The following is a 22,450-nucleotide window of genomic DNA, read 5'->3' on the forward strand; positions in this document are numbered from 1 at the left end:
ATTTTTGTCTGAGACTTTGTATTATAATACTTTTAATAAAAGTGTACAAGTTTTTAAAAAAAAATCAATTGAGAATAAGGGACAGTAAGGCCTTTGTCAGCCTGAATTTGCTGAGCTTGTGTTCCTTGGTTTCCTGGCATGACATTGTAAAGATTTAGGGCTTTGATCCAAGGGATATGCTTCACTGGTTGCAATTAAAATCCTCGTCAGGGAGGATGTGTTGCCAACTCCCATCATGCCCTTAAACAGATGAGAATGCAGCAGCATCCTTTTGAATTATCATAACTGTCTAACTATTGATTCCTTTCACCACCCACCAGGCTTGGAGTTTTCTGAGGTTGCTGAACTGTTAACTCTCCTGCAAGACAGTTTTCACTGGCAGTAGTTTCTGATCCAACGGCGTCAATTGAGTTTATTTTTGTGTGAAGGGCCTTAATCAGGCTACAGTAGAATCATCATGCAGTCATTTAAGAATAGAAATTATGCAATTCAGTGCATCAGCAAGTTAAGACTATTTTGAAGTGACTTTTTGAATTAGAAAGATCGGTTAGAATATTAATTTGAGAAACAGTTCCATGTATGATATTGAAAAGTAATTTTGGGTTGTAATTGACTGAAATTATTTGTTTTTCAGAGTTTGATTGATTTCTCAAATTAGAAAACGTGAAAGATCTCCTTCAGAGGTATGCTCTTCACTTCTGCATCATGAGAATAAAGTAATTGCTATATCATTCACTGACATTTAGACCTAAAGTGTTATTTATTTATTCATTTTGTATTTAACAGTGAATATGTCTGATTGCATTTTCAAATCTGGCAGTCTATAGTTTTGAGAAGCAAACCTGATTGACATTATTTGGCAATTTCACACTTGCTGTCACTGCAAAACTAAATGGGATAGTTAGTAAATACTGTGAGCAGATTATAAAGTGCTATTTCCCTCCATGCAAGCATTTTAAACATCTTCTAAAACTGTAATGTTACCGCCACAATTCAGTGGAGAAATTAGATTGCGATAGGACTTTTTCAGTTTGTTAAATGCAATAGTTTGTCTGTGAAGTATGAGACCATTAACGAGTATTAAATTGTATTAAATTGCTTGCATCAGAAAGGTCTTATTTTGCAGAAATGCACAATATTTTACATGCCATGAATTTCCATGCATCAGTTAAGCCTCTTGAAAGTTCTTTTCTGTAATTTCTATAAATAAATTCTGATCTTGGTTTGTGCCAAACTCTGACGGTTGTGTATTTTTTTCCATTTCATCCCCTAATGTTTTTGGTATGGCTTATGATATCCTTTCCTTCACCCATTCAAAGCATTCTTTCACTTTTCAAATGCAATAGTGCCTCTGATCTGCAGCATTGCATGTTTGTGAGAGCAGAATTACGTTATGACGTAATCAGACACTGACAGCACTTAGTGGCTAGACTTTCATTTAGAAAATTACAATATTTGTGAAGAAAAGGAATTCTTGAAACTCTACCATTTGATCAAGGGGCAAAAAATTAACAAGCAGAAATGGAATTTTTCATTATGGATTTAACTGCATTTAATAAATTGTAGACTTAAATCTTTATTACTCTAAATGACACTCTGAAAGAACTGTGGATGCTGGAAATCATAATCCTAAACAAAACCAGAAATTGCTGGATAAACTCAGCAGGTCTGGCAGCATCTGTGGAAAGACCTCAGTTAATGTTTTGTGTCCAGTGACCCTTCTTCAGAACAGTCCTATAGAAATGGTTCGAAGAACAAAGGAAAAGGTCTGTGACAGGGTGAATACGAAAGGATATTGAAGTGCAGTGCCTAAAGACAGTGATTGCCATCCAAACCCACTGACAAGGGCCGCATTATTGTTATCTGATACACAGACCTTTACCCATCAGAGGCAAAATGCTAACTCTGCACTTCCTCTTATCCTTTCCTAAGCCATGATCCACTACTGAACATCAAATTTTTGCATTCAGTAGACGCACATAGCTCATAACTTCTTGAGAACTTTCCTCCACTGCATCCAATATCATAATTCCCAATTCCTGTATGGCTTGTAACCCCTTCCCAAGATCTATGATCAAATCTGCCTTGGTTAACGGATTGTTTTAGCTTGTTTCTGTCCTGCTGAACTTTTCTTCTTCTCTTGACTCCATTTATTTCTCCGCCTGTACAAACTCTTCCTCTCTACATTCACATCTCTTCTGATGCCTTATGCCACTTCAACAGTTTTCCAGTCTCTTGATAGTAACCCGCACCTCTTCATTATTGATTTCTAAGCCCCCCCACAAGGATGGCCTTTGCTTCTTCCTTGAGCATAGGCCCAATCAGTCCTCATCCACTACCATCCTCCTCCACTTGACTGTGCTTATCCCTACTCTGAGCAACAATTCCTTCAATTCCACTTCTTCTAAATAAAATACCTGCAGGGGTACCAGTAGTGTATGTTTTGTGGGATATGTCAAACATTTATTATTTCACTCTTATTCTGGTACCCTCCCTCAGCTTCCAGTCTGGCACATTAGAAGGTAGCACCGGCAAAGGTAACTATCTGAATTATGAACAACGTATTTTGGTGACTTCGATAATGGTCCCTTCTCTTGCTCAGTTTTTGTCTCTATTTCTGGAAAGAGGCTATCTAATAATGTCCACTACAAACCCTTAGAGTCCTACAGCTACCTCAACTTTACTTCCTGTGTTGTGAAAGGACCCCATTCCCAGTTTGTTCATTCTTGGATCGGTTCTAATGATGCAAGGTTCTAGACTAGTGCATTGGTGCTTCCTTCCTTCCCTCCCCTCAGTGATGGGCAGGGTCAAGATTGCATATGAACCTTGGCTGAGAGCCCAGAAATTCGTTGTTCTCAAAGCACCTGAGCCCCTGCTTGATTTACAGCTCTGAGCTCTCTGACATCTGCTATCAGTTTGTTATTTACAGAAGGTTTACTGCTTTTGAAGTTTCAGTTATTGAAACCTCAATGTCTTTGAATGACTGACACTTCTGGACTGTAGTTAAAGGTTTCTTTTGAACATAATGGCAAATTATCAAAGAATGATTCTTTCTATGTTTTATTGTACGCACGCAAATAGCACTATATAGAATTTTCTTCGATACAACGTATAGATGAATGGTCATGGAAGTGCCATAGTGAAGTATGAAGGGCCATGAGTAAGTAGGGAAGTGGTGAGACATCGTTGGTGTTTGAAGAGTTACTGCCTGGCATGGGGAGTGGGTGGGGTGGTGGTGGTGGACGCACAAGGAAGAGCATTTGAATTTACTTTTCAGGAACCCCCTGCGCCTTAGTGATGCAGGCCAAGGGGGACAGCACCTCTGAGGTGCCATGACCAATGACTGTTTGTTTAAATCAGGCCTGATTCCACACCACTTGAGGCAGGGTGGACCACTTCAATTGCTGCAATGGAGCTGGCCTTGTTTAACATCAAGAGTGAGAGAGATTATGACTTCATAGACTTTGGTGAAATTGGAAAATCCAGGAATGGGGTTAGGAACCCTGGAAATTAGACTCCCCCACCACCATTTTTAGATCACTTGCAAGTCATCCTTAGTCAGCACATCCAGACCTTCATTTTAGGAGGTTAATTTGCCAAAAGAAAGCATAGAAAACTATGTGTGCTCTGGCACCTATTTTTAAAACAAAAAAGACAAGGATCTATTTTTCACCTCTGAAAGATTGCAGAAATAAATCCTTTAGTTCTATGAAGGTAACTTATTTTCATAGAAGAAAATGAATTAAGTACAGCAAAACTAAAATTGAAATGTGAATCTCTGTGCATCTCTTTTACAACTAAGCAATAAGTTCATTTTTACTCTGGCACATTAGAAGGTAGCACTGGCAAAGTTAACTATCTGAATTATGAACAACGTATTTTGGTGACTTCGATAATGGTCAGCACAATGCTGACCAATATCATTTATCTGGTCCCATTGAAGTTCTATAACATGGATCTGGAATGATGTTTTTCATGTTAAGCACTGAAGAATGTTGAGTCTGTTTTAATTGTAAACGTAGCTGTCTAATATATTCGTAATATTACAATAAGTTGCATTCTTCCCATTGTTTTGATGATCCGTAAGAAGTTGATGTAATTTGTCATGCCACCACTTTTATCTGACTGTATAAACTCATCCAGGAAATGTCCAACAGCATTACTGAATTTATTGGCTTCCTGTGCAGTAATGCTTGCTTGCTTACTTTGAATTCTGACGTTAGATGGTGTTTTGTTGATATCTGGCTGAAAGTAAACTTCAGGCAACAGGAAGCACACTTTCAATAAATAGGTACTTACAAGAATAAATGTAGTCAAAGGCCAGCCCATCATTAACTTTTAAAATCTTGTAAAAAAAATTGTTCACAAGTGGGATTTCATGGACTGATTTCACCAAAAGTTTAACCATAATTAGCTGTGCATCATTATATTCGCATATTCATTGCTTTGTCTCTGTACATATGAATACTATCGAATTTGCAACATGTGTGGTCTGCTGATATTGGATAAATATTCCTCTCTGCAGTTCAAGGACAATGGTAACTTTTAATTATGATGTGCCTGATATGAAGGGCTATTTAATGGAGCAAATCATAATCAGTGCTTCACATTCGTGTTCAGCAGCAATGTGCTTTTTGTTTCAGTACTGTTATAGCAGTGAATTATGGAAAAATCTAAAATATTTCTTCCACGTTTTTTTTTCTGGGATCGTAAGCCTGTTAAAAATGAGTTAGTTTTTTTTTTACCCTTTGCTATTTCTAATTGAGTTTGGATGCAATTCCTTGGATGTGAAATGCCCTCTAGTACCACAGCCAAGAGTTGGCTTTATGTGTTTGCAAAGTATTCCATTATGGGATGGAAGGACTTTAAACTTTTTACTTCAAAATCTACACTTCCCTGTACTTCAGGAAGTGGTTATGGGAAATTTGATTGACCTTTATTGTAAACCCTCCTTAGTACACTGGGAAAGTTATTCATACTAATTCTACTGCTGCTTTAGCTCAAAAGAACTAAACGTGGAAAAACTAAGAGGTGAACTGGATTTGTCAGAGTCAGTGCTGCACTAAGATGATATCTTTGGTAACAGAACTATTGTGCAGTTCACCTTTTTAAAAATCTTCTGTGATCTATATTTAAAATGCGCATTTGGTTACATCTCTGATATCTTTGGACCCTCTGGAAGCAGTATTTTGCATTGAGTATTATTCTTGAAAGAAATTGTTTCCTGTCACCCTTGTTTTAATGATTCAATTGTAAATTGTGTGTTGTGCCAGAGTATATGTGATGATGCACTGTAGAGCTGCATCAGCAATTTAACATGATGGATGTCCAGGTCCTTGCAATGAAACTGCCCATCTTCTGACAGCTGATTTATAACAGTGTCATTTCAAATTATCATTATTATATTATTCATTTCAGGGGCAAAAGTGGCTGGCTAAATTTAGCATAAGATGTTCAAATTAAATGGTTTTCAGGGTGTTCATTCATGAATTTTCAAATGCAATACAGAGAAAAGAGATTATGATGTGTCCGTTAAAATGCATTTTGTGCCTAAATCGTACTAAGTTAATTGCATTGTTACTCTCTCAAACGATTTAATACTCTTGAGAACTGATGAAATCACTGAAAAGAAGTGACTGTTGAAATGCAAGTTGTCTTTTCCAGTGTGGGGCTAAATACAATTTGTAGACTTTGCTGACTAGACCCAGTTGGATTGGTAATGTTTTACCACTTGACCAATTTTGAGTACTTGACTGTGTTCAGTCAGAAGTTTTGTTTTGTTTATTGAGAAAATGCATTTGAATTCCTGGGAATCTCTATGCTGCATCCTGGCCATGTACTTAAGAATACAGCTTTGTGGTGGTATCAAGGAAAAAAAAATGTCTAATATGGGCTGGGAGCACAAGGCTGAGATGAAACATTCTGAATGAGATATTCCTGTTCCCTAAGTCCCCTTGGGAATTTGGGTGTGGCCCACAGAGAAGCACCTGGTCAGCTCTGGTGACCATCTTTGAGCACTGAATGTGTGGTGCAACAACAAGGGCCTAAGCTAGGATCATGACCTCAGTTCCCTGAATATTTAGCAGTGCAGATTTCTTCAATAATTTTCAAAGCAATCTACTTTCAGTAGAGGCTAAAGAGACACTTAAAACTCCTCTCAGAAGAGGGCAGCATATACCTGCCCCTACCTCCAACAAGAGACTACAAATTGATTTTTGACCTTGTTAGTGGGAGGTGGCCTGAAATGTGGTTCTGATGCACCAATGGTTGGCATCTGACTTGGGCAAAATAAATAAAGAAATTGCCTTTGACTTCCTACTGATGAGGTCATCAACAGGTACCACAGATGTGTAATGCAGTCAAGAATTATCCTTTTTACGCCCTGCAGACATGAGAAGCCTGAATTAATCTGCAAACAAAACCAAGTAGTTTAGGATGAGTTTTGCTACAGTCCTGTTTGTAAACAAAAGCAAAATATCCACCATGTTGAATTTTTAGGCCCAGATCTTCCAACTAGAAGGTAATTATTTGAGCAGCATAGACTGGAGTTACATATTGGGATCACGTGGAAATTCCAATGCAACTGACTCTGTGGGAATTGCCTGGGAACTTGAAACATCCAGTGGATAATTACCCAGTGTCTGGAACCATTTAGGAACAATCCCTAAATCTGAGCTAGAGTCAACACACTTCAGAGATTTCTGGTTCACTTAGTTGAATAGTTAGAGAAATCAAAACCTGCTCTAAATCCTAGCTAACAATAAAACTGAAACCCTCCCCCTCCCCTCCCAACTCTGAGTCACTATTAATATCACAAATGAGTCCAAGTCTTCTGATCCACGTGACCCAAACCTGACTCTTTCCCAATTATCCCCCACCTAAATGTCTTGCAGACCCAATACCCCCACCTCCCTGATCCAGGTAGTGCTGATGGCATTCACTTAACTAATTTTTTTTACTGCCAAAATGGCTTACAGACCTTTGAACCAAAAAATACAGTATATGCTGCTGAAAAAGGGAACTTGGTTTTAGCACCAGTCTTTTCCATTGCCTCCTTCATGGATTTTTGGGTTTTGTAGATGCAGGGGAAAGCTCATCGCTGAAAACTTTGACTAAAAACAACTCCACCAAAGGCCATTATAAGTGACATTTGATCTGACGTGGATTGAAAATAGAGATCGTGATCCAGATTAGAAAATTCCAGCCTTGGTTGCAGATTAAGGAGTAGAAATGAGCTGAGAAAGAAAGTTAGTCCAAAAGTTAATTGCTGTTACTTCAAGTGTAAACCATCATTTGCAAGGTTAGCTAATTCCTACTGTAAATCGTCAATCAAATTTACGTTTTAAGAACCACTTCACTTTTTTTTCAAATACTTGCCTAGGTTCCTGGTTACAACCAATACTTTCAACCTTCTTTAATCTTAATATTCTATGCTTAAATGATAAAATCTGTAATTTATATTGTACAGCCTTCAGGATATTTCTGCAAAGGAGACATGAGAAAATCTTTTCCTTGAGTGTGGAAGGATTTAGCTTTGATACCATCCTTTCCTCAGTATCTTGTATAATTTGTATAATGTGTAATTTAGACTGGCACATGCAGGGTCTAGTGTTCTGTCATCCCATAACTAATGTCACAGAGAGGAATTTAAATTTAATATAGAGGGGGAAAATGTTCTGGGGAGGAGTTGCAAACTGCCAAAAACCAAAAGGATATGGCAACATTGTAGGACAGTCATTAGAGTAATGATATTGAAGATGGGGCAGGAAGGGACAGTGTGCAAACATGAAAAAAAAACAAATGGGGTAAATGGAAGAAAACAATAAAGAAGAAGCAATAATTCTGTGTCTCATCTTTTAAAGCACGTAGTATTCAAAATACAGTGTGAATGAATAGCTTTAGAGGTTAATAAGTATGATATACAAGGAGAACAAAAATGGGAATAAATATCAATTCTGGATTAGTGGTGCTGGAAGAGCACAGCAGTTCAGGCGGCATCCGAGGAGCAGTAAAATCAGAGAGGAGGAAAACTTCAAGGCAAGAGAGAGGAGGAAAACTTCTTCAAGGCTCAATGTTATGTGACTTTTCAAAAGGGCAGGTGGGAAGGGAAGAATGGTAGGGTAGCTTTGTTAGTAAAAGATGGGAAAACTATGACAGCACAAAAGTATCTTTGATAGCAATTTGGGAAATCCATATTGGTAGGCGTAAATCAAAAGGTGAGGAAGGCACTGGTTGGAGTCATCTGTAGGTCCCCTAACAATAGGTATACTGTACAACAGAATATATAAGGACATAATGATGGCATATTTAAATAAAAGTATATTAATCATGGATAAGTTAACCACCTTGTTGATTAGGAAAAGCACATTGAAAGGTAGTCACAAGGAAGAGGTCATAGGGTGCATTTGGGATAGTTTCCTCGAACAATATATTGTGGATCCAAGCAGGGATCAGGCTACTTTTGTTCTGGTCATATGGCAGGTTTAATAAGTGATGTCAGAGTAGAGGATCCCATGGGAAACAGTAACTATAACTCGGCAGACTTTAGCATTTATTTTGAAAGACAAAACTTGTTTGGAAAGAACTGTGCTAAACTCAAGTAAATGTAATTACCAAGAAATAAGGAGACTGTTAACAGGAGTGGATTAGAAAATGTGTTTAGCATAAAAATGGTGATTGAACAATAGCAGACATTTAATAAAATAATTTCTGCCTTACAGCAAATATATATTCTAGTGAGAAGGATCCTACGAAGGGGATAAGGCAACCATGGCAAACCAAAGAAATTAAGAACAGCACCAGATGGACAGAAAAAATGACACAATGTGGTTAAAAATTAGTGGTAAACCAGATGATTGGGAAACCTTTAAGAACCACCAAAAAAGACCAAATGAAAAGAGAGAAAATAAACTGAGTGTAAACTAGTAGTAATATAAAAACTTCAGTAAGAGCTTCCTTAAACATATAGAAAGGAAGCAAGAGGTAGAATTAAAAATAAAATTAAAAGTGGGAAACTGGGAAATGAAGTTGATTAAATACTACACATTAGTCATTGTGATTGAGGTTAGTAATCACATTCCAGGAATACCAAATCATGAAATAAAGGTGGGGAGGAAATAAATGGAATAACAAACACTTGAGAAAAAGCATTATAGAAATTTATTGTGCTGAAGGCCCCAAGTCCTTTGGACCTGGTTGGTTGCTTTGTCAGATGTTAAGGGAAGTGATTGCACTTTAAATAGCCTTCCAAAAATCCTTGGATTCTAGAAAAGCTCTTGGGGATGTTGCACCCTAATTCAAACAAGGAAGGAGTCACAAAAATAGTAACTCTAGGTCAGTTATGTTAATATTTTCCTAATGACAGATATTCAGGTCTGCCATAAAGGATGGAATAGAGCATTTTGAAATGCATAATGTAATCAAGCAGATGGCTCCAAGGGGGAAGTTGTGCATGACGAATTGACTAAAGTTTGCAGATGATTCAAAAATAGGTCTGAGTACAAATGGTGAGAATGACAGAGTCTGCAGAAAGGTGTTATTCAAAAATTGGCAAATGGAATATAATGTGGGAAAATAGAAGATCTTGAATAGGAAGAATAGAGGAGGTAAATCTTATTTAAAAGGTCAAAAACTACAGAACAACAGGGTTTGGGAGTCCTTGTAATGAAATCACAAAATAATAATATACAAGTTCAGCAGTTAATAATAGGGAAAGCAAATGGAATGTTGGCATTTAATTCAAAGGGAATGAATTATGAAAATAGGAAAGTCTTGCTTAACCTATACAAAGCACTAGTTATACCACACTTTGAATACTGTGAACAACTTTGGTCCCCTTACCTAGGAGAGATACTGGCATTAAGTCTACAGAAGGCTCACTAGGTTGATCCTGGGTATGGAGGGAATTTATTATGAGGAGATATTGAGTAGTTTAAGGCTGTCCTCATTGGAACTTAGAATGAGAGGCAACCTCATTGTAACATACAAGATTCTTAAGGTGCTCAACAGGATAGATGTGGAAAGATTGTTTCCCCTTGAGGGAGTAGGACCAAATGGCATAACATGGTTGTTCACTTAAGACATAGAGAAGGAATTTCTTGGGCAGTGAATTTACGGAATTCTTTACCTCAGAAAGCTATAGAAGCAAGGTCAGTAATTATATTAAATGCTGAATTAGCTTTTCAATCATCAAAGGAACGAATGGTTATGGGGAAAAGACAAGAAAGTGGAGTCATTGGTTACCGGATCAGCCATGATTTTGTTGAATGGTGGAGAAAACTCGATGGGCCAAATGGCCTATTTCTGCTTTGTTTTATGGTCTGTACAGTACTGAAAGATTGCTGTACTCTTAGAAGTATTATTTTATGGGTGCAACTTTAAACCAGTATTTCCCTTCTAAGATAGACTTAAGAGGTCTTATTTTCCTATTCAAAAAACAAGGGAATTCTCTGGTTGCCTAGACAACAGTTTGCTCTCCATAACTATCTTTTTATAAAAAAAAAAAGCTAGGCCTATGTCTAATTGTTGCTTAGGGACCTTAGTCTTTTAAATTGGTTGTCTTGAACATTTGCAGAATTCTATCATGAACTTAGCTCCCAAGCTACTTATTAGCCCTTCATTTAAGGGAAACGATTTCCCTTCCATGATTAAAACTATAGTTATGGTAAATTTCTCTATAAAAGCGGCATTACTCAACACTGGCTAACTTAAACATATATTTATGCATTTCCTTTATCATTTAGTATAATGCCTTTCTTCATTTAACTTGTCTGAGGACGGGCCTAAAACGAATCCGAGAGACAGCAGATGGCTGTGTGCAACACACACAAAGAAGATTCAGAGACCCTGATGATGAAGTTTCTAAAACATACTGATGAGATAATTGTTTAAGATGGGTCTAATTTATTGCACACTTGTGTTAAAATGGACAGACAAATCTCAAGACAATTTCCAGATCTGTAGACTAAATCTAGGAGAACACTCTATTGAATTGTAGGCCTTGCTGAGGGGATGTTGGGAGTTATCGTTTGTTGAATTCCAACCCTGCCACCTCTTTTTTTTTTAAACGTGTAATAAACTGAAATTACATCTGATTCAACAGGGAGTGGCAGACTGTGGTTCATATTTATTCGCCATATGGCAGCAATATTTCCAGGGCAATATGAGCATTCTCTGGAAATTAGAAAACAAATTTGTCTACTTTAAGAGTTGGTTATACCATCCTTGTGTTTATTGTGTGGGTTCGGTTGTCAAGATAGTGGCAGAGTAGCAGCGCTGCCTTTGGCTCCTGGTTTGGGGCTTGTTCACTTCCGCTTGCTTTCTGTTTTTTTTCTTTTTACTTTTGCTCTTTTTTAATGTTTTTTTTTCTTTAAAACCTTTTTCAGCATCTTCAGCAGGTGGGTGGCAGCAGAGTTGGCTACTCCCAGCAATGGTGGTGTTGAGAGTCTGGGAGGAGAGTGAGCCCTGATGCAACGTCAGCAAGGCAGGTCTGGCAGTGAAAGACGGTGCCTGGGGATCGGCTGCTTGATTGTTGGTTGGGTCCAGTGGTCAAGGTGGTGAAATGGGTGGCTGGAGGGCACCACGGTAGCATCGACCGTGGTAATTGTCTCCATCTTTGCTGTGCCCCGCTCAGGCGGTAGTGAAGGTGAATCAGCCCAGTAGTGAAAGATGGCACCTGAGGATTGGCGACTCTGTCATTAGTTGGGTGTGGCGAGGCTCAGAACCCGGACTTCTCCCTAAACTATATCTCTTCATTTTCGCTTAGACTATCAAAATGGTGCCAGATTATGGTGACAAAATACACATGACAACAAAATTATTCGTTCACTGGGTATTGCACTAAAAATCAAGTCTTGCTAACCCCACTGTCGCTACAAACATTACAGATTTTATAAAACTAGGTAAGATTCCTCCATTTTAGCTGATGATTAGACCCACTTGACAGAGCAGACCTGATTTCTAAACTTGACAGGAATTACTATTTATTACAAATAAATTCTGGCTGCAGATAAGCAATTATGAACAATTGGTTTATAACTCAAGATAGTAACTACCTTATAGAATAGTCTCAAAAACTGAATGTTATAGGCAGAGAGGAAGACTGGAAAAGCAGTTCAGTGGTACCTCTCCACAGTGTTTGCAGAGATGATCCTTTCAGCTTGTCAAGATTTGTTGTTCCTTGATCTTGCTACTGCAGGTACTTGTACTTGTTTGCAGTAGGCACAGAGTGATGGGTTCACAGTTGTAAAGTCTTGATTAGTTAAAAGCCACAGCTTGCAGTGCCTGATGAGAGGAAATACTGGATCTATCTATAATTCAGGTTTTTCTTTGACTGTGAAGGAAAGGGCACCACTTTCTGAAGATTTCTGACTGAACACTCACCACCACAGGCTTTTCAACTATCTGGAAGTATGGGACTGAAACATCCCAGATTATGGGTTTGGGTTTTTCTCAATTACTTTATCTGCTGCAACACAGAGTAGCATTAATGTCAAAGCTGAATGTTTCAGCAGCATTTAGTTGGAGATTTCAGAAGTATATAAGGCAACAACCCCATTAAGGAATGGCAATATCTATCGACAATAAAGCTTGCCAAACGTTTACACTGACCCTGCTCAACACCAGATACCTGTGGTTTGACATCTGAAGCTGTGTGCAAGGATTATAAATTCATTGTACAATAGTTAAAAAGAGGCAAAACACCATGCAAATAGAAACTGATCCAAAAACCATGGAATCTTTCCCACAAGTCAGAATCTCTGGGAATTTCATAAATTGCCTTTAAAATGAAGTTAATTAGATTTAATCTTTGTCCTGTTCTCATGGCCTGGGAACAATTTAGTAGAAGGGTTTTGGAGTTGAATAATCCTAAGATTTGCGTGGGTACTTTTATAAGTTCATAAACTATAATTTTTAAACTGTATACATTTTTCAGTTATCCTAGCTACTGTGCACAATGGACAAATCAAGTTTGTGCAAATGTCCTTGGAATAAGCAGTGAAAACTGAAATTTCTAGCTGACTCTAAGTGACCATTCCAACTTGTTCTTTAAATACACATAAAACTGAATTAAATTAATTGTACTCATGTGCATTTTGAATATTTCACACTATAATTGTAAACATTTGAAAGACAAGAAGCTGCCTCTTTTGGAAATGAAAACCTCCACAATGGAATAACATGGAGGTTAGCTGAAGGTTATCAATAGAGGTTTTTTGGTGAATGAGAGTATCAAAACCAAGCTTTCCAAACTAATATTTACACACACAAGATTTCAAGATTAGTTAAAAGCCACAGCTTGCAGTGCCTGATGAGAGGAAATACTGGATCTATCTATAATTCAGGTTTTTCTTTGACTGTGAAGGAAAGGGCACCACTTTCTGAAGATTTCTGACTGAACACTCACCACCACAGGCTTTTCAACTATCTGGAAGTATGGGACTGAAACATCCCAGATTGTGGGAACTCACCCCCTTTCTCTCTCACACCCCTCTCGCTCACCCTTTCTATCTCACCCCTCTCTCTCTTACTGCTCTCTCACCCCTCTCTCTCATACGCCTCTCTCACACCCCCTCTCTATTCCCCACTCTCACTCACCCCCTTTCTCTTTCTCACCCCACTCTCTCCCCCACCCCAATCTTTCTCATCCTCCCTCTCTGTCTCACCCTCTCACCCTTCTCCTTCTTTCCCTCTCTCTCTCTTACTAAGCAGTAGTAATTGGGGACTCGATAGTTAGGGGCACAGATAGGCGGTTTTGTGGGAACGAGAGAGACTCACGATTGGTATGTTGCCTCCCAGGTGCAAGGGTACGTGATGTCTCTGATCGTGTTTTCCGGGTCCTGGAGGGGGAGGGGGAGCAGCCCGAAGTCGTGGTCCATATTGGCACCAACGACATAGGTAGGAGGAGTGCCGAGGATGTTAGACAGACTTTCAGGGAGCTAGGTTGGAAGCTCAGAGTTAGAACGAACAGAGTTGTTGTCTCTGGTTTGTTACCCGTGCCACGTGATAGAGATTCGAGGAATAGGGAAAGAGAACACTTAAATGCGTGGCTACAGGGATGGTGCAGGAGGGAGGGATTCCGGTTTTTGGATAACTGGGGTTCTTTCTGGGGACGGTGGGACCTCTATAAACAGGATGGTCTACACCTGAACCTGAGGGGCACCAGTATCCTTGGGGGGAGGTTTGCTAGTGCTCTTGGGGGGGGTTTAAACTAACTCTGCAGGGGCATGGGAACCCAGATTGTAGCTTCAGGGTGCAGGGCCTGGAGTGTAGGGAGGTTAGGAACATGGCATCAATTTCCAAGGAGGCTGTCTGTAAACAGGAAAGTGGCTTGAAGTGTGTATACTTCAATGCAAGAAGTATACGAAATAAGGTAGGTGAACTTGCAGCGTGGGTTGGTACCTGGGACTTCGATGTTGTGGCTATTACGGAGACATGGCTAGAACAGGGACAGGATTGGCTGTTGCAGGTTCCAGGATTTAAATGTTTTAGTAGGGTCAGAGGTGGGGGTAAAAGAGGGGGAGGTGTGGCATTGCTTGTCAAAGATAGTATTACAGTGGTGGAAAGGACGATGGATGAGGACTTGCCATCTGAGGTAGTTTGGGCTGAGGTTCGGAATAGGAAAGGTGAGGTCACCCTGTTAGGAGTCTTTTACAGGCCTCCCAATAGTCCTAGAAACGTAGAAGAAAGGATAGGGAAGGTGATTCAGGAGATGAGTGACAGTAATAGGGTGGTGGTTATGGGGGACTTTAACTTTCCTGATATTGATTGGGAAAGCTATAGCTCAAGTTCGTTAGATGGGTCAGTGTTTGTTCAATGTGTGCAGGAGAGTTTCCTGACACAATATGTAGACAGGCCAACAAGAGGTGAGGCCATACTGGATTTGGTTCTGGGTAACGAACCAGGCCAGGTGTTAGAATTAGAGGTAGGTGAGCACTTTGGGGATAGTGACCATAATTCGGTGATTTTTACTCTCGTGATGGAGAGGGATAAGTGTGTACTACAGGGCAAGAGTTATAGCTGGGGTCAGGGAAATTATGATGCGGTGAGGCATGACTTAGGATGTATGGCTTGGAAAAGTAGACTCCAAGGCAAGAGTGTAAATGATATGTGGAGCTTGTTCAAGGAGCAACTATTGAGTGTCCTTGATAATTATGTACCTGTCAGGCAGGGAGGAAAGGGTCGTGCGAGGGAGCCGTGGTTTAATAAGGAATTGGAATCCCTTGTTAAATGGAAGAGGGCGGCCTATCTCAAGATGAGACGTGAAGGTTCAATTGGGGCGATTGAGAGTTATAGGGTAGCCAGGAAGGACCTGAAGAGAGAGCTAAGAGCAGCAAGGAGGGGACATGAAAGGTCCTTAGTCGGTAGGATTAGGGAAAACCCTAAGGCTTTCTATAGGTATGTTAGGAATAAAAGAATGACTAGGGTAGGAATAGGTCCAGTCAAGGATAGTAGTGGGAAGTTGCGTGTGGAGGCGGAAGAGATTGGGGAGACACTGAATGAATACTTTTCTTCAGTATTTACTCAGGAACAGGGCATTGTCGTCGATGTGAATACTGAGTCACAAATAAGTAGAATGGATGGCTTTGAGGTATGTAGAGAAGAGGTGTTGGAAATCCTGGAAAAGGTGAAAATAGATAAGTCCCCTGGGCCTGATGGCATTTATCCTAGGATTCTCTGCGAAGCAAGGGAGGAGATTGCAGAGCCATTGGCCTTGATTTTTATGTCCTCTTTGTCTACAGGAGTAGTGCCAGAAGACTGGAGGATAGCAAATGTGGTTCCCTTGTTCAAAAAGGGGAGTAGGGATAACCCTCGTAACTATAGGCCGGTGAGTCTCACTTCTGTTGTGGGCAAAGTCTTAGAGAGAATTGTAAGGGATAGGATTTATGCACATCTGGATAGGAATAATGTGATCAAGGATAGTCAGCATGGTTTTGTGAAGGGCAGGTCGTGCCTCACAAACCTTATTGAATTCTTTGAAAAGGTGACGAAGGAGGTTGATGAGGGGAAAGCGGTAGATGTGGTATATATGGATTTTAGTAAGGCGTTTGATAAGGTTCCCCATGGTAGGCTACTGCAGAAAATACGGAGATATGGCATTGAGGGTGAGTTGGAGGTTTGGATTAGGAATTGGCTGGATGGAAGAAGACAGAGGGTAGTAGTTGATGGCAAAGTTTCTTCATGGAGTGCCGTCACTAGCGGTGTTCCGCAAGGATCTGTTTTGGGACCATTGCTGTTTGTCATTTTTATAAATGACCTGGAAGAGGGGTTAGAAGGTTGGGTGAGCAAGTTTGCGGATGATACGAAAGTCGGAGGAGTTGTTGACAGTGAGGAAGGATGTGGCAGGTTACAGCAGGATATAGAGAAGCTGCAGAGCTGGGCAGAAAGGTGGCAAATGGAATTCAATGTAGCTAAATGTGAGGTGATTCACTTTGGGAAGAATAACAAAAAGATGGGGTACTGGGCTAATGGTCGGATACTTGGTAGTGTGGATGAGCAGAGGGATCTTGGTGTCCATGTACACAGATCTCTGAAAGTTGCCACCCAGGTAAATAGTGCGGTGAGGAAGGCATATGGCGTACTGGCTTTTATTGGTAGAGGAATTGAGTTCCGGAGTCCTGAGGTCATGATGCAGTTGTATAAAACTCTGGTGCGGCCGCATCTGGAATATTGTGTGCAGTTTTGGTCGCCATACTATAGGAAGGATGTGGAGGCACTGGAACGGGTGCAGAGGAGGTTTACCAGGATGTTGCCTGGTATGGAAGGAAGATCGTATGAGGATAGACTGAGACACTTGGGGCTGTTTTCATTAGAGAAAAGAAGGTTTAGGGGTGACTTGATTGAGGTGTACAAGATGATTAGGGGGTTAGATAGGGTTGACAGTGTGAACCTTTTCCCGCGTATGGAGTCGGGTATTACAAGGGGGCATAGCTTTAAATTAAGGGGGGGTAGATATAGGACTGAAGTTAGGGGTAGGTTCTTCACTCAGCGAGTCGTAAGTTCATGGAATGCCCTGCCAGCAGCAGTGGTGGACTCTCCCTCTTTATGGGCATTTAAGCGGGCATTGGATAGGTATATGGAGGATAGTGGGTTAGTATAGGTTAGGTGGGCTTGGATCGGCGCAACATCGAGGGCCAAAGGGCCTGTACTGCGCTGTATTCTTCTATGTTCTATGTTCTATGTTCTAATCAAGTGTTACTACATACGAATGGGGAGAGGAATTGTGATTCATGGTATGCTCCCTAATGCAAGGACACAGACTAATGGTAGTGCCCATCAATGGGCATCAATTCACTAGGTGTAAAATGGGACTGAACCTTTGATCTTGCTGGTCCATTTGACTCAACTATTCATTGTATTAGCAGGTAAACCATTAAAGAAATACCGTTTATAGACTTCTAAAGATTACTAAACTGAAGTGACTTTGTGGAGAGCTGCTTATTACAAATAGTATTGTGATGCGATACTTCTGAAATGCACTTATCTACAAATTATTTTACTCTCTCAAATATGAGTATAAGAACTAGAAGACCACAGTGTCCTTTGAGACTGCTGTACCATTCAACAGGATTGTATTGATCTGTCTCAAACTATTTTGCTGCCAATTCCCCATCTCCTTTAATTCCATAATTTGTAAATGGGAAAAAAAAAGCACAGTCCTTTTCAGTGGATAACTTAATTCCTATGAAAAAAACCTATTCTTACAAGTCCCAAATAATTGCTACCCTGCCTCCATGACCCAGAGTTCTTGATTCCTCAATAGGGGCAACAACCTTTTGGTGCATATCCTGTGAAGCCTCTTCAGAATCTATGTTTCAGTGACATCACTTTTCATTCTTTTAAACTCCAGAGAGTACAGACCCAATTTACTCAAACTGTCATCGCAGGAACTAATCCAATTTGTCCATCTCAAAGGCAAATAATTCCTCCCTTGGATATGGAGGCTAAAACTGACCACAGTACTTCAGACTCCCCTTTTACCCACTAATTATCTATATTAAATCTGTCAAACATGATTTCCCTTCTATTAAGTTTGTCAGATCTTGCTGTGATTTTCTAGCTACATTGCAAAGACTTCTTTCATTATATATTTCCTGTTGACCTGCCAACCAAACTCGCTAGTAGTTCCATTCCTCACTTTCTTGAATGATACATTTCCTAACTTCAAATCAACTGAGACTGTTCTGGAATCTAGAGAAGTTTGAAAGTCATAACCACTGCATGCTCCTTCTGAACAGTAGGACGTAAGCCATCCGGCATTAGGGCTTTGTCAGCTTTTAGTCCCCTATGTTTCTGGATCATTCTAAAGCAAGCACGTTTGAAAATCACGGTGTAAAGACACAATTTGGAATGTTGGAATCAGCATGAACACCACTTCCTTGTTCAGAAAAGGAAATAAGCTTGTTGGAAACTGCATGGAGGTAGCAATTTCACTTTAAAGGTGAGCTAATAGCTGTTGTGTGGATAGAATACCAAAACCATCAAAAACATCTTTTCTGATTAAGGTTCACTTCAGAGACAACCCTAACTATCGTAATGAGCTAAATCCCAATCCAAACTGTTGCCCCGCCTCCCGCCTTAACCTGGCTACCTAGTCCTGACCCAAATGCCCCACACTCACCCTTCTCTACCCACTTAGCCTGCCTACCCTGCGGACCCTACTCATTCATCCATTTAACCACTCACCCACTCGCTAGCTCCCATTCACCAGTATTCACACTGATCCTTTAAACATGGCATGTGGCAGCTAATGTCTCCCCCCAACTTTATAATGCTGACAGTGTGCTCCACATTTCTGGAGAAGCTGGCTGTGAAGAAATGTGGTGCAGGGTCGAGACTGCAAAGTTTAAGTGGAGTAGCTATCCAGTAATGATTGCCACATCTCAGAAGATCCAGGCATATAGTCTAATTGAAGATTTAGTCATAGTATTAAGTTGATTTAAAAACTGCTTTTAGCATTATACGACTGGGGCTAGCATTTCCATCTATACTGTATTACTTACCCGTAGCTTAATACTGTATGAGACTATGAAAGAGGTCTAGTCAGATTAGTTTGTACGCTGCATATTTGTTCCTTTAATTGGTAGTAATAGCAACAGCAAGTTGTTTGGGGAAACAGTGTTTAGTACTGTTGCGTCACAGCACGAGGGACCCGGGTGCAATTCCAGTCTTGGGTGACTGTCTCTATGGAGATTGCACATTCTGATTTGGTTTCCACCAGTTGGTTTCCTCCCACAGTCCAAAGATCTGTAGGATATGTGGATTGGCCACGGGAAATGTGGGGTTACGAGTATAGGGTGAGGGAGGGGTGGAATGCCCTTCAAAGGATTGGCAGAGTGTCAGTGGGACAAATGGCCTCCACCTGCAGGGATTCTATGTTACCTGACTGGTGTGATAGCTTAGTGTTGTAAGTGCTATAGAAAGTACTGATGCTGAAGTAGCATCATTATTTTATGTTTTTCTTAAATGTATTATAGTGTGAAAATAGGGAGAGGAAGGTAGTCAGTTTTCTTAATTGGGATGAAAGCCCAGATTTTCACCCAGTCAGGCTGGTCCGGACTTGTAACAAAGACATGTGGAACCCAATTCCAGGATTCCCTGTCACCATTCCTACTTCCAGCCATTTGTGCATTAAGGTCTGTTTGCAGCAGCTCTTCGCTTGCCAGCTCCATTGCAGGAATGAGCAGTTTAAACCCCTGTAAAATTATACCAGAGATGCTGCTTTTACTAGATGGGTATTCACAGATTTTTGAAAGAAGGCTCAATATTTTCAATAGACCCGATTGCAGGATGATGTGCAGTTTGGAGAGGAACTCCAACATGTTCCCATGCATTTACAGTCTTTCTCCATCTAAATGGTAGAGGTTGAGTTTCAAAGGTACCTTTGATGGAGTCTTACTGAGTTGTTGCAGAACAACTTATAGATACTGCCCTTATGCATCAGTAGTGAGGGGAGAGAATGGTGAGAGTGGTGAATGACCTCCAACCATGGCTACTCAGTTCATACATTTTGGAAGCTTGATGTAATTCTGAGTCTCTGCAGAAATTACAAAAGCCATCTGAATTAATGGCAATCTTTGGGCTGCTATTTTAGTCCTTTTAAAACTTAGCAATGTTCAGCCAATAGGCTCATAACACATTTTGATATAACAGAAGTCTCACAACATCGGGTTATAATCAAGCAGATTTACTTGAAATTTCAAGCTTTTGGAGCCCTACTCTTTCATCGAGTGAAGTGAAGAAGCAGCACTCAAAGTTTGTGATTTGAAATAAATCTGTTCGACTATAACCTGGTGTCGTGTGACTCCTGACTTCATCGACCCCAGTCTAACACTGGCACCTCTACACCTTGGCATTTTGATATGAACATGCCTTTCATATAAGTGTTAGGAAAGTTGGTTAGTCTTCAGGGAAATGCTACAGAATTATTAAAACTGTGTATTTATTTGCTATTAAAAAGCTGTAAAAGTAAAAGGTCATTTGGTTTTATATGACAACACAATAACATTGCAGTTTTGACTGTTCAATTGGTTAGCAGGTGAAATTGCAACCTTAATGCTAACTGAAATATTTTTTCTGCCAATACTATATTGCAATAATCAAGTGTAATTAAACTTCCTGTTCCTATCTGCACATGCTTGTGTAAAATAATTCATTAAAGCCGATTAGAATTTTATATTTTTACTTAATTTAGCAGTTACTACTCGACGCTTGAGAATTGCATTTGCATCCTAAGAGACTTTTGTAAGTATAATTTGAAAATTTAAGTTTACGCCTCCTTAACAACGGTAAACCAGAGTTTAGATTCAATCCAAATTGTTAGCTTGTGTATACAGCACAAGTTTGAATGAGTGTCAGAGTGACTGGGAACAGAAGTGGGATTTTAATTTTGTGTAAATGGTCCACTAAACAATTAAAATTTCAAGCCCCGATTCTGGTGTATTTTTGATTGCAAATGGCTATGTGTCCACCACTACTTTCATCTTCGTTTAAACTCAGCACAAAGCACAACTTTTTGCTCAAGCATTTAGTTGCTCTTTCTGTTTTCTCCTTACATCTTTATGAAACACTGGTTTCAATATTGAAAGTACTTTGTTGATGCAAGTTATTGACATTTCTTTCTGCAGTTGTTTGTCTTGGCTAAATGTGTACCATCTTTTGTTTCTCAATTTGAAATATGTTCACATACTAGCTCACAGCAGACAATTTACAAATTGAAATTTATATACAACCAAGTTTGTTTCAAGTTCATTAAAAATGTTCATATAAACTGAGTACCTGTGCAATTGCAATGTCAGTGAGCTTGAAATGAAGGCCTCAGCATTGTTTTGAATCAGTTCTTTTACACAGTTAGTTGAATCATTACCTTCAATGCTGTATTATATTCGCTTATCATTTGTAGTGAATCTGTTTTCAAGTGAGTAACAAATCAGTGTACTGCACACTTTACAGTGTAATTTTGAAAACTTTGATGCAAACAAAATTGCAGTAGTAAAGAAGTTCTGTAAAAGCCTAGGGTTTCTTTGTTGTTTAAAAGGAACCAATAACAAATGTTTGTAAAGTTCATTCTTTTAATATCTCATCTTTTTTTTATCCTCTTGAATTGTTTAATACCAACTCTTGTATGAGAATCACAATCCTCTAATTTATTTTCTAACCTCTAAGTTATAAAGATGCTTGACTCTCTGCACAGTTCTGCCAGCCAGGTAAGCAGGTATGCTCCATGCCATTTAAGCCTCTGCATGTGACTGTTGCAGAAAGTTTGCACAACAGCCCAAGGTGACACATCTCTTTTACATGTATTTGAATTTTGGACTCGACAATTTTAGTTCTTTAATTAGTCAGTCTGGACACTTGTAAGTGAACCAATTTTTTCCATTTAATGTTTTCTGTGGAACTTCAATCAGCAGCAAAGAATATGCAGTATTTCTAATAGTGGTGATAACACCCTGCGTTACATCTATCTGCTCTGTTATTCTTTTGCTTTAATACAGGGTGCCAGTGCAAAGCTTTTGGAATGACTATATGGGGAGTTTTGAGTAAGAACTTTAAGTGGGAGGTCGCTGGGAATAGAGCAAGAATTTGTTGAAGAACGGAGTATAATGTTCTTAATGGATTTTGTGGTAACCCATTGTCAGTCACAGTATCTGCTTAAATGTTCAGGGCAAAAGTATAATTCCTTTGTGTTAGGTGACTGTTCCTTGTAACCATAGATATTGGAATCTGTAGCCATTTATTTATGCTTGTTGAGCAAATCCAAGATGATTTTTCTGCTAAGATTAGCCAAATCACACTGAGAATTTTAAAGATTTGGCATCTGATGTTTTAACATCATAAAACAAGAAGTAACATGCTCAGTCTACCGTGCACTTCAAAGTCTTAATTGTGATGAGATCTTAGCTGGGATTTCTGATTAAAACTGTTTGACGATTCAGATCTGAGGGGTTCAGCA

The 22,450-nt window shown here is 39.6% G+C and overlaps 1 protein-coding gene across 14 annotated transcripts in view; it reads left to right on the top strand.

Annotated features, from left to right (window-relative positions):
- The window catches only part of LOC122551329 (microtubule-associated protein 2), a 261,856-nt gene that overhangs the window by 111,691 nt on the left and 127,715 nt on the right, over positions 1-22,450 (top strand). For 13 of the 14 annotated variants that reach the window (XM_087988737.1, XM_043693043.2, XM_043693048.2 and 10 more), the window contains exon 2: positions 635-683. The gene's annotated coding sequence lies outside the window, so the exon portion shown is untranslated. Of the gene's footprint in view, positions 1-634; positions 717-22,450 lie in introns of those variants that run through there. The other variant, XM_087988733.1, reaches the window with a different exon arrangement.

This window comes from Chiloscyllium plagiosum, unplaced genomic scaffold (assembly GCF_037043375.1).
Source record: "Chiloscyllium plagiosum isolate Xiang-an unplaced genomic scaffold, Cpla_swu_hap1 HiC_scaffold_7, whole genome shotgun sequence".
NCBI lineage: Eukaryota > Metazoa > Chordata > Chondrichthyes > Orectolobiformes > Hemiscylliidae > Chiloscyllium > Chiloscyllium plagiosum.